This window comes from Puma concolor, chromosome A3, assembly GCF_028749965.1.
Source record: "Puma concolor isolate L17-30 chromosome A3, mPumCon1.1.hap2, whole genome shotgun sequence".
NCBI lineage: Eukaryota > Metazoa > Chordata > Mammalia > Carnivora > Felidae > Puma > Puma concolor.
This window is the reverse complement of record NC_141669.1, coordinates 113,573,482-113,586,450: the sequence shown is the minus strand read 5'-3', so window position 1 is coordinate 113,586,450 and position 12,969 is coordinate 113,573,482. Positions and strand designations below refer to the sequence as shown.

Below are 12,969 nucleotides of genomic sequence, written 5' to 3'. Positions count from 1 at the left end.
GCTTTAAATTTGGAGGCAAGGTGAAGGGTGGAGGATGTGAGTTTTAACAATCAGGAGCCTTCATTAGTCTCTTATCTGAATGGGATGGTCACCAGGAGACAATGGTATAAAAATCGGGTTTTAAAAGATGGAAGAGGCACCTGGGTGGCTCGGTCAGGTGTCCAATTCTTGATTTGGCTCAGGTCGTGAGATGGAACCTCGGGTCAGGCTCTCCACTGGGTGTGGAGCCCGCTTAAGATCTTAAGGTTCTTTCTCTCCCTCTCTCCGGCTCGAAGATATAAGACCAACTCCAAAGCAGATGGCTATATATATATATTCAGTCTATATAGTCATAAATACGTAGAATGATTTATGTACTTTAAAGTACTGATAAAGATAGGTTCCTGCTTTGCCTACCAAGTGTCTGATTGCAAAATTCAGAGCAAACAAGAAAGTTAAGATCATACCTGAGAGAATAGGACATAGAGAAAATGTTAACACGGGAAAAAGTTCTCCAAACATATTCCTAACGCATAATACGCAAGTACAAGTAAACCGTGATCAAACCACTGGGGAATAAGACCTCTGATCCAGGTCCACAAGGCTACAGGTGAGCAAACCTTGAACTTTGCCTGAGTATGACCTAGGCAGATTCACTTCTCTACCTAGAAGAGAACCCTAGATTCACCAAGACCCGATAACCACTCTGGCAATGTATGCTGTACCCGAGCAACCGAGGCAATCTGCACTGGGTGTAACTTACATACCCGACCCACCCCTAAATAGCAATTCAGTACCTCACTCACCCAGCAGGACACACCAGAAACAGGAAGTACGGGTCAAAAGGCCTCATTAAAAAATAAGAACTCCTGGCAGCAGAAAATGAAAATAAAGAGCAGTAGCACTGCAATGAACACATGGTCTTCACTGACAGCAAAGAGAAAGAACTCACATTAGTCAGGCATCCAGTATTTTATAAAATAACTCTTCATCCTCACAGTAACTCAGAGAAAACATTAGCTGGTACTTTAGTTATTAATCCTCACAAGAACATCTAAGGTAAGTACTACTAACCCCCATTTAAAGATGAAAAAACTGAAGGTTAATAAATGGCTCAAGGTAGCTGCTACCCTAATTGGATAGCAAAATCCAGGTTTGAGAGGTTAAGTAACCTCCAAATACGGTCATCTCACTCCAAAGATGGAGTTCTTTCCAGCTATCCTGTTGCGCCCCCCCCACCCCCTCCAGCAGTCTCAGTTAAAGAATTCCATTAAGAATGAGAAATTCTCAATCCCTCCCCCACCCAGATTTCTGTGTCTATACCTAAGACACAAAGCCAGTAGGAGTTTTCACAAGAAAACATTTCAGAAAGGTACTACATTGTGGAATGATATAGGATTACAAAATGTCATTCAACTGTAAGCTTGGGAACAGGGACAATCTAGAAATTCTTAGGGGCACGTGGGTGGCTCAGTCGGTTAAGCATCTGACTTTGGCTCAGGTCATGATTTCACTGTTTGTGGGTTCAAGCCCTACATGGGGCTCTGTGCTGACAGCTTGAAGCCTGGAGCCTACTTGGGATTGTGTCTCCCTCTCTCTCTGCCCCTCCCTTGCTCACACTCTGTCTCTCTCTCAAAAATAAATAAAATACTCAAGTTTTTTTTTTTTTTTTTAATTTTAGAAATCCTTATGATAGCACCTACCAGACATGTAGCAGGCATTCAGGATCTGCTGAACAAGTAACACCTTTTCACTGGTTATAAATTCAATAGCCTAAAATGGCTATTTTATATTTTCTGATATGACATGATTCAATTTTTTAGGAAAATAATTTACCCACTCATTTTTCACAGGGTTGCTTTCTTAAAATTTATAGCACATTAATGAGATAGCTAAACTGAGAAATGCCCATTAGTGCATTAGTCATAACTTCAGAAAAATTCCAAGTGTTCACTTTTCCAAGCAGATTAAAATGTTTCAGCTAGTAAAAACCTGTCAGAATAATCCACAAGATCAGAAAGTATAAAAGGAAAAGAAAAAAGTAGCCAATACAAGGGCATTTAAGATGTGACACATATAAATTATAAAAGATTATTCTAAATGTATCTTGGTATTTAATGCTAAAACCCTCACTTCAGATAACCCGGTATCTTCTATGCAAGAAAACACTATTACCACTAATGTAAAAAAAAAGCTTGCCCACCATAGCAACTGTTGCTAAGCAGGCTTCTCATGTCTAAGGCTGAATGACACAGAATTTGTAGAAACCAATGAAATACCGCTCCTAGCAGGGTTCTGTGAATGCTTTCACCTTAAACTTTTAAAAAGACTCAATCCTTGATTTCTATGTGGGAAAAGAAGGGTATCTGGTCAACAACTAGGTCTGTTGAAATCTATCCCAGAGCATATCAAATATTTAAGAAAAACTACCAATTGTCTATAACCCAATACTATACCAAATGTCTATAACCCTATACCCTTTGTTACAATGACAGCAATTCCTTTTCCTTAATCCTGAAGGAATTTCTTTGTTTGAAAAGCTAGCTGGCCCAGATTTCTATTAAAAAATAGCTAAATGATATATACCACTTTTGAAATTATCCATCTTAGGAGTTCAAAAAAATTTAGGTGTACAAACACACTAATACTCTTGGGAAACAAACTTGGCCCAGGTCACTCAATGAATTTAACAGACCAAGGATCAAATCCAGTTTCTCATTTCTTTTTTTAAGATTTTATTTATAAGTATGCTACACCCAATGTGGAGCTCCAACTCACAACCCTGAGATGAAGAGTTGCATGCTCTACCGGCTGAGCCAGCCAGGCACCCCAACCAGTTTCTCATTTTAAATCAAGTATCACAAACATTATCATTCCCTTAAAGTGCTAAAACCTTATACCTAATCCAGTGCTAAACTTCACCAGTTCTGTTTCTAAATTTATACAAACTAACGGGATTATGCAGAAGTTGTCATATAGTTGCCAAAACAACTATCATAAATGTTACAACAGTTAACATCCTTGGGGCACTTCATATGGTAGGTACTGTTAAATGTGTTACACTATCTCAATCCTCACAATGACTCCACAAGGAAGGTGAGGCAGAGAGAATCTGTCCAAGGTAAAACCTAGAAAAAGGGCAAGGCAGGGAGTGCACAAGGAATACAGTTCAAAAGCCATGTATCTCCACTGCCTGGACCAGGATTCTAGGCCAGCTCCAGGGCTGATACCAGGTTGAGCTACTTAACCTTCATGTGGCCCAATTTCCTTTACTCTAAACCCAAAAGTCAAATACATAATCTTAAAAAGGCCTTCATACCCTGAAATGTTCTAATTTTGTAATCATCTTTCTATTCAGGTAACTAAATTGAAAAGAAGTGGTCTCCTTTCCTCCATCCTCTGAAGTCCCCACTAAAGTTGAGAGTCTACATTTTATGAATCAAATCAGCAGGATACTGCGGCAGGACAGCCTTTCTTAAAAGTTAGAACTCCATACTGCAATTATAATTCCCAAATGTGACTCTTAACCTCAAATGACAAAGACAGGGAGAAAAGACGTTACAACAACTTCGGGTTGGGGTAGGAAGGGTAAAAAGAACAGACTACTGTGTATAGGTGGTTATCAATTCACAAAAAAAGATCACCCATTTCCATCTCCTCTAAAAAGTTAGAAGTAAGTCTTTAAAAGGCTGTCATATAAACTTATTGCTTTATTCAGCCAATAAAAATTAATGAAGAAATTATGTCATTTATTCAAGACATTTATTATAGGCAAGGAAAAGTCATCAATTTATAGAAATCCTACCAAAATGGCCTAGAGCTCTAGAATCCACATTTTTCAATGCTAGTCATCTAGCCAATTCCAATTGTATTTAAGGGCAGTAACAGGATATTTAAACACTAAGGAAAAGGCATAGGTTCTACTCAACACAATTACTCTGTGAAGTCTTCTAGAACCGAATCACTTTGCAGAATAATCTTTGCTACTTCTGTTCTTTAGAAAATCCCCCTGAAATTTTCTTTTTTTATTTATTTTTTTAATGTTTATTTATTTGTGAGAGAGAAACAGAGCATGAGTGGGGAGAGGCAGAAAGAAAGGGAGACACAGAATTGGAAGCAGGCTCCAGGCTCTGAGATGTCAGCACAGAGCCCAAAGTGGGGCTCGAACTCACAACTGTGAGATCATGACCTGTGTGGAAGTCAGACCCTCAACCAACTGAGCCACCCAGGCACCCCTATCCCCCCGAAAGTTTTAAATAAAACCAGCAAAAGGCCTCTATTTGTTTTCTACTGTTGCTGTACAAATTACCACAAACATAAAACAACACAAATTTATTATCTCACAGTTTCTATAGGCCAGAAATCAGGTGCACTTGGCTGGATCTTCTGCTTAGGGTCTCCCAAGACCAAAAGAAAAAACAAAAAAAAAAAAAAAAACCCTCAAGATGTCCACCTTGCTCTGTTCCTTGCTGACACTTGGGGCAGGGACAGGAATCTGCTTCCAAGCTCATTTAGACTGCTGGCTGAGTTCAGTTTCTTGTGGTTGTTATGATGGATGCCCCCATTTCCTTGCTAGCGGTCAGCAAGGGGCTGTCCACATGCTTTCCATGACGCCCCCTCCAGTAATGGCGGGTTGAGTTCCCCTCATGTTTCAAATCTCTAACTTCTGACCCATCTCTCTGACTCCAGCTGGAGAAAGTTCTTTGCCTTCATGTTAGATTGGCCCCACTCAGAAAATCCAGGATAATCTTCCTATCTTAAGATACTTAAACCATAATTACATTTGCAAAGTCCCTTTTGCCATATAATGTTAACATATTCAGATTCCAGGATTAAGGTACAGACACCTTTGGGGGGAGAGGGAAGGCAGGTCATTTCATCTACCACAGCCCACCCTCTGACCTCCATTGATTCATATCTTTCCCAAATGCAAAATACATCCATCGCATCCTAAGGTCTCATTCCGTTATAGCATCAACTCAAAATCCAAAAATCTCACCTAAAGGTCATCAATTAAAAAGTCCCAAATCTCATCATCTAAATCAGATGTGGATGAGGCTTTGTGTATAATACAATAAGAACTCCTGGGGCACAATTTCTGAAAACAAAAACCAAGCTACTTGCTTCCAATACACAAGGGTGGGACAGGTATAGGGCAACAGTTATAGAATTCCCAGTCCAAAAAAGGAAAATGGAAGAGAAAACAGATCCATTGGTCCAAAGCAGTTTCAAAATCTGGACAAACTCCATTCCATTTCAAAGGCAGGGAAAAACCCTCTGTAGCTTTCAGCTCCACCTCTCCGGGCTCTTGGTTCCAGCTTCTGAGTCACCCACATTTTAACAAAAAGCAGCACACTCACACCTGAGTTTTCCAGCCCGTTTCCTGCCTAGACTCTGGGGGGTTTTAACAGACCTCTTTAACTTTCATACTATGTCTTTCAATCCAAGCTGGCATCGTTTCTGTCAGTATAAAATCCTCAAGGACCTCATGGACTTTACGTAAATTTCATAGGGGTTCCCTGTTGTTAGTCAGACTCACAGGCACAAATACATCAGGCTCCACCTTCCACACTTTGCTTGGAAATCTCCACTGGATAGCCAGGTTTATGACTTACTAGTTCTCTTTTCCACATAACCACAGGATACAATTCTAAACTTACTTGCCACTAAGTAACAAGGATCCTCTTTCCTCCAGTTTCTAATACCTGCCTCATTTCCCCCTGAGCCCTCACTAGGAGTCAACATCCATATTTCTACCATCTGTTGTAGGTCTTTTCTACCATGCTCCTCAAAAATTTTCTGGCCTTCATCCACTTCCACATTTTTAGGTAACAGTACCCCACTCCAGGTACCAAAAGTCGATACAATGTTCTACTGCCGCGGTAACAAACTGCCACAAACAGGAGTGGCTTCAAACAACAGAAATTTATTATCTCAGGTCACAGAAGTTTCTGTAGGTCAGAAGTTACGCGGGCTCTGGCTAAGTCTTCTGCTTAGGGCACGAGGCCAGAATCAAGGTATATTCCTTGCTGGAAACTCTAGGGGAAGAATCCACTTCCTAGCTCATTCTGGCTGTTGGTCACAATCAGTTTCTGGTGGTTGTAGGACTGAGGTCTCCATTTCCTAGTGCCGGCTGTCAGCTGGGGCTGGTCTTTGCCACTGGAGCCGACCATATTCCTTCTCATGCTTTCCCTGTGGCCCCCTCTAGCAACAGCAAACGGAGTCCTTCTCACGGTCGCAATCTCTGTGTTCACCCTTCTGCCCTCCCTTGACTCCCAGGTGGGGTCAAGTTCTCTGCTTTCAACGTCTTGTGTCAGTAGATTGGGTCCATCCATGAAATGCAGAATCATCTTCCTATTTTCAGATTCTTGACTCTAAGGAGATCTGCAAAGTCCCTTTTACCACGTAACACATTCACAGATTCTGGGAATTAGAGTATGGACATCTTTGTTGGGGAGGGTATCATTCTGTCTACCCCACACCCAAACCCTAAGGGAAGGCTTTCAACTCAGTTCCTGGAGAAAATTTCCCCTTTCTCCAAAGGAGTATGTGAAGTAAAGGTATCTGTTCAGAGACAGAGACAACAGTAAAATCAAAGACTCAGCCTGTAACAGTGGCTAGGCAACAGGAGAACTAAAAATACACTGTGGAAAAGAAGCTGCCACTTGTTTCATCCCCAAACAGCAAGGCAAGAAACCCATTACACAGAAACTAACCTAACGTTCCCCTTCAACGTGTGCTTCTCTTCGCTACTGTATTCCATACAGGAGGACATAACCGGGCATGTCGGGGTTTAAAAAAAAAAAAAGAAAAAAAGTTGCCCCAGGGTGACCTAACTTTGTAATCAGTGGATAAATCAACCCAAGCAAACTTCAAATCTTTTCTTTCTTCAAGTTGTACACCCTCCCCCAATAGCAAATGAAAGTCAAGTATTTCAAAGTCACAGAAGGATGAGGGTGCCCAGGTCAAACAGCAGTTGACGTTTTTTGGTTTTTGGCTTTTTAAATGGCACGAGGGAGACCTGCTATTGGCCCTGGTCTTTCAAGGGCCCACCAAGCCAGTTACGCCAAATCGACTTACAACGAAACAAAACACTGCAGCAATTTCCACAAGGGTAATATTCTGAAGTCTCGCCCACCGTTTGGTTCCCGACCACACATTTTACGTAGAACAGAGGACCCCTAAATATAGCAGCTGGTCCCTTTAACCTATCAAGCGCTTACTACCTGCCAGGTACTGTGGTAAGCACTCGACACAAAGTATCCTTTTTACCGCTCACCGCAAACGTACGACCTAGGAAATACTACGGCCCGCACTTTACAGATAGGAAAACCAAGGCTTACAGAGATCAGGGCGCACAGCTAAGTAGCAAAGGCACAGACATTTGAGAACCCAGGCCCTCTGGCTCCTTAGCCCTGGCCGACACCGCCACTCCTTAGGTGTAATGCAGCCTCCTAACTCCTGCTGAAATCGTCCCCTTCCCGTTTTCTTTGCACGTCTTCTCCCCGTGCCCCCCTTCCCACAGACCTCAGCAGCTTCAAGACAACCGAGTCCTTCCCAAGTCAATGCACCACCTTCGTTTCGGAACTCTTCCCTCCCCACAATAGCCAAGAGTCAAGAAGCGACTTCTTCCCACCCTGACTTCGCTTCCCAAAAACAAACTACCGAAGCTCCACCCATCACCTGCTTAGACTAGAAACGTTCCGACGCTGCAAAACAACAAACAACAACAACAGCAGCAGCAAAAAAAAAAAAAAACAAAATAGAAGTCCTACTCTTTCGAAAGGTCACAAACTAGGCTGGACACTGCTGGCCAACCTTCCATTCTACATACTTCTCTACCACCCAGGCTCCCAACTAACGCTGAACTCCCAACTCCACCCATTCTGCCCCACTTCGCGGTCCCTTCCCCCCTTTCTTCCCAGCGACCTCGCGCGGGGTTCCCTCCTGTTTGCACCCCAGTCTGCAGGTGGGAAGCCCGGCCCGGCCCACAGGGACCCTTGGAAGGCCCCCACTCCAGCTGCTCCGCTTCCCGGGAGGGTTCACCCCACCCTACCCATCAAGCATCACTCCCCTAGGCACCCTCCCCCAGCATCCCCCTGTGGCCCCACCCCTCAAGCTCCCTTCCCCCTCGGGCGACCCCCTCCTCCAAGTTGCCCCCTAGTCCCCGCCCCAGTCCAGCCCTCTCCCCCGCCACAAGCGGGACTCCAGAAAGCCAGTTCCCACCCTCCCATCAGCCTCCGCCCCGCAAGCCTCGCTCGCGGTCCTGAAGGGTGGCCCCAGGCCTCCCCGATGGGCTGCAGGGGCCTCGGCTGGTGTGTGTAAGGGGGGGGGGGGGGCAGGGGAAGGCGATGGGCCGTTTGGGAGTCCGCTGGGAGCGCGAGGGCCGACCGCGACCCGTTGTCCTATCCCGGGCCCACCTCCACACACCAACGACCTCGCCTGGCGGCTCCCACAGTACCTGTGGTGGAAGCGGCAGCGGCGGCGGCCGCTCTCCCCTCTCCTCACACAGACAATATGGCGGCGGCGGAGGAGGAGACACACGGCTCGGCCGCCAGCCGCAGGGACCAGAGCGAGGCTGCAGCCGCCGCTGCCGGAAGCGGAAACCCCCTTCCTACCAGGAGGCGGGGCGGGACCGCTTCCGACTCCGCCCCCCGCAGAATCCGGCTGAGTGCGGCCATGCTGGGATGTGCTAAGGAGTGCCTGCAGGTGCCGTTCCGGACTGGGGGCGCAACGTGGGAGAAACTGTCGCCAGAAAGCATACTAACGAGATTTGCAGCGATTAAGCGCGTTTTGTCTCAGCACCTGTTAGGAACTGACGACAGAAAGAAGACGAAACTCCCGTACGTGTACAGTTGGTTTGCCCCAAGCTAAGATGGCGGTCCCTATGTTTCCCGCACTTCACCCAGCTGACGAGTCGCCCCAGTGGACGAGCCAGCCGGCCTTTCCTGAAGCATGCGCGACCTGCAGAGCTGTAAAGCAAAGCATTTTGGGAGTTGAAGTCGGCTGCTCGGACCCCTCGTCTAGGGTTAGGGTTCCAGCAGTGCATTTTGTCTACTCAAACTTTGAGTTCGCGACAAACGAACGGAAGTTGGACCCTCGGGGTGGTGTGATGCAGGAGTGGAGCGAGTGACGATCCAAGCCCTGTAGAGACTGAGACCTTATTCCTACCTCCTGCAGGAGACCTATTTAGAACTACCTATCTAGAATAAAGTGTATTCTCTCCCTTCAGTCCGCCACCCATCATCCTCCCCGCCCGCCTGGGCAACTTCCCCCAAAGCAGCTACAGGGCACTTTCTGTCTTGCAAGCCTGATCACGGCGTCCTCGTGGATTAAAATCTTCCAGGGGCGCCTGGGTGGCGCAGTCGGTTAAGCGTCCGACTTCAGCCAGGTCACGATCTCGCGGTCCGTGAGTTCGAGCCCCGCGTCGGGCTCTGGGCTGATGGCTCGGAGCCTGGAGCCTGTTTCCGATTCTGTGTCTCCCTCTCTCTCTGCCCCTCCCCCGTTCATGCTCCGTCTCTCTCTGTCCCAAAAATAAATAAACGTTGAAAAAAAATTAAAAAAAAATAAAATAAAATCTTCCAGGTCTCTCCTTTGGTGCACCAAAGATAGCCCAAGTTCTCTTGACATCCGAATTCCCGCATAAATTGAACAGCCCCAATTCCCCACCTTTTTTGACACTGCTCCCATTTCTAGCCTCCTATTCTGTGCCTCCACTCTCAGATTTCTGATGCTTCTACCCACGAAAGCTTGCAAACTATTCCTGCAGCTCATCTGTGTTGCCTCTCTCCCTTTGCACTGGCGGTTACTTCTGTTACTGTCACCTCCTGAACTGGCTAATCAAATTAATTCAGGGGTCCTTTTTTCTGGGGATCATCCCTCCCTTGAACGTCCCCAGACGTAGGTGTGGTCACTCTGCAGCCTGACAGGTCCCTAGCCTGCCTCCTCCATCAGACTGTGAGCCCCCAGTGGACAGGGCTGGGTCTGATGATCATTGTCCTCTGCGCAGGCCCTGCTAAAACCTCGTGTGTTACTGAGAGGAATTCAAGTGTTAGCCTCACCTCTAGTGGGGCAGAGGTGTGAGGGCTGGAACAAGGGTGAGGAGACTGGGTTATTTTCGTACCAGCTATTATCCCTGAGCTGCCTCAGAACAGCTGCCTGGCCCAGGAATGGGCCTTCCCACCCTCTCCAGCCCTCCTTTCACAGTTTGTCAGCTTACTGGCACCTCTGTTCCCAAAGAGACGATCTCCTCCCCTATAGGATGGGGGTGGCCACAGCTTCAGATGTACAGCGATGGCCTCAAGGAGGTGGCTGTGACCTTCTCTGGGCCTCATTTGCCAGACAGGTCTGCAGCATTTGACCCCAGTGGGCTGGGCATCTATGGTAATGGCTTTCTGGGTGCTCTCAAGTGGGCCGATCTGTTATCTGGGCCTGTTTCCCCACCTGTGGACTGAGAAGGTTGGAGAAGCTGATCCCAAGATTTTCATGAAGACCTTTTTTAGGAAATGACTGGCTTTCCACTTAGCTCTTGGACCATGGTTTTTGTTTTTTGTTTGTTTGTTGGCTCTCATGGCTCCTTTGTTCACATTTATTCAGTTCACAGCTAGCGATTCATCACTTGTTCTGAGCCAGACAGTGCTGGGGGTGGGGTACGAGCAAGACAGATACCAATTCCTTGTGGAGCCCACTTTCTAGAGTGAAAAACAGTACGCGTGTAAGCAAATGAACAAATGTAGTTTCACGCAACAATAATTGCTATGAAGGAAAAAGATAAGTAGCTGTGAAAACGAATAGAAGTGGGAGAGCCATAGCATGAGTGGTTCAGAAATTCCCTCGGAGAAGAGAGCAGTGAGTACAAAGATCCGCGAGCAGGAAAGAGTTTGAGGAAGGAGGAGGCCAGGATGGCTGAAGTGCAGTGAGCGAGGGGGAGAAGGGGAGGGCATACGGCGGGAGAGATGGGCGGGGCTTATGCCGTCCAGGGGGAGGAGTCTGAGATTTCACGTTGAGAAGAATGGGGGTATTTCCCAAGGCTTAGCCCTCACACCCTTCCTATGGTCTCAGGCCCTCCTACAGTGTCAGTTCTTGGTTCTTGCACCCAGTTCCAGCCTCCACCCATGACCTCACACGGAGGGCTCACCCAGGCACACACATACAATCCTTGGCACTAAACAGGGCAGAGATGAGCGCCAACCGCGCTTGTCCCAAGTCCCATTCTCCGGTGTTCATCCAGTTACGGAGCCTCCAAAGACCAGCTCAGTTATCTTCGTCACTTATTCTTCCTGGCACCCCACATTATAACCATTCAGTGTAGACTCCCTTCAAACAACAAAAGCAGTAATCACAGTTAGGAGTTGAAGTACTTGCCCTGAGCCTCACAGTGAATGTTCATCATCTCATTGAATCCTCACATCAGCCTGATGAGGTAGGAACTAAAGTATTCCATTCTCAGATGAGGAAACTGAAGTGAAGAGAGGTTATAAGACGTGACAAAAGTCACTTGCATTCCAACATGGGTCGTCCTCTCTGCACTAGACCTAACTGTATCAGCTTTCTGTTGCTGCTTAACAAAGCACCCCAAAACAGAATGGGTTAGACTAATAATTATTTGCTTGTTTATTATAAGAGCAGAGAGAGGGGGAGACACAATATCCGAAACAGGCTCCAGGCTCCAAGCTGTCAGCACAGAGCCTGACGCGGGGCTTGAACTCACAAACTGTGAGATCATGACCTGAGCCGAAGTCAGATGCTCAACCGACTGAGCCACCCAAGTGCCCCTTTACTGAGCGTATCGGCAAGCCGGCTGGCCCAATACAGGCTCATATACATGTCTGACAGTTGACTGGGCCTGTTGGCTTAAGGGCCTTGGTTCTTCTTCATGTGGCTTCTTCAGCAGCTAGCTCAGGCTTCCTCACATGATGGCCTCCAAAAGGGAAAAGAACAAAAAGCAGCAAGGCCCCTTGAGGCCTAGGCTCAGAAGTGCTGGACCGTCACTTTCGCTGCATTTTATTGAGCAAAGCCCATCACGTGGCCAGCTCAGAATCAAGGAGAGTAGAAACAGACTCCATCTGTAGATGACAAATGCACCGAAGTCATATTGCAAAGAGTCATGCGTACCAGGATGGGAGGAATTGTTGTGGCTGTCTCTGCAAACATACCACACTAAGTGACCATATGGGTGGAACTGGTTAAATAAATTATCATGCAGCTAAACATGGAGTTATTAACAACAAGGGTTACTGTTTTTTTGAGTGCTTAGTATGTGTCCGGCACTATGCAAGATGCCTTGTACGTATGAACGCATTTAATTCTCATAGTCACCCTGTGGGACCACTACATTTTTATTTTATTTTATTTTATTTTATTTTATTTTATTTTATTTTATTTTATCTTATTTTATTTTTATTTTACTTTACTTTATTTTACTTTATTTTACTTTATTTTATTTTACTTTATTTTATTTTATTTTACTTTACTTTATTTTATTTTACTTTACTTTATTTTATTTTACTTTACTTTACTTTACTTTACTTTACTTTATTTTATTTTATTTTATTTTATTTTATTTTATTTTATTTCATTTCATTTCATTTCATTTTAATGCCACCACATTTTAACCCCCAGTTAGAGATTAAGCACACCAAGATTCAGAGAGGTTAAACAACCTGTGCAGGGTCACACAGCTAGTCTGTGACAAAACTGTTAAAAAGAATGACAATGTAATGTCCTGACGTGGAAAACTGGCTCTGTCATACTGTTATGGGATGAAAAGCAAGAGATGAAACGAAGATTTAGGGAGAACACATTTTATTTTATTTTTTAACTTAAAAAAAATTTTTTTAATGTTTATTTATTTTTGAGAGACAGGGAGAGCATGAGCAGGGGAGGGGCAGAGAGAGGGAGACAGAGGATCCAAAGCAGGCTCTGTGCTGACAGCAGAGAGCCCCATGTGGAGCTTGAACTCACAAACCATGAGATCATGACCTGAGCTGA

The 12,969-nt window shown here is 45.5% G+C and overlaps 1 protein-coding gene across 1 annotated transcript in view; it reads right to left on the bottom strand.

Moving 5' to 3' along the window:
- Nucleotides 1-8,578, bottom strand: part of CSNK2A1 (casein kinase 2 alpha 1) — a 54,746-nt gene extending 46,168 nt beyond the window's left edge. Inside the window, exon 1 of the mRNA XM_025931924.2 lies at nucleotides 8,441-8,578. The gene's annotated coding sequence lies outside the window, so the exon portion shown is untranslated. The remainder of the gene's footprint in view (nucleotides 1-8,440) is intronic.
- Between the last annotated feature and the right edge of the window lie 4,391 nt (nucleotides 8,579-12,969).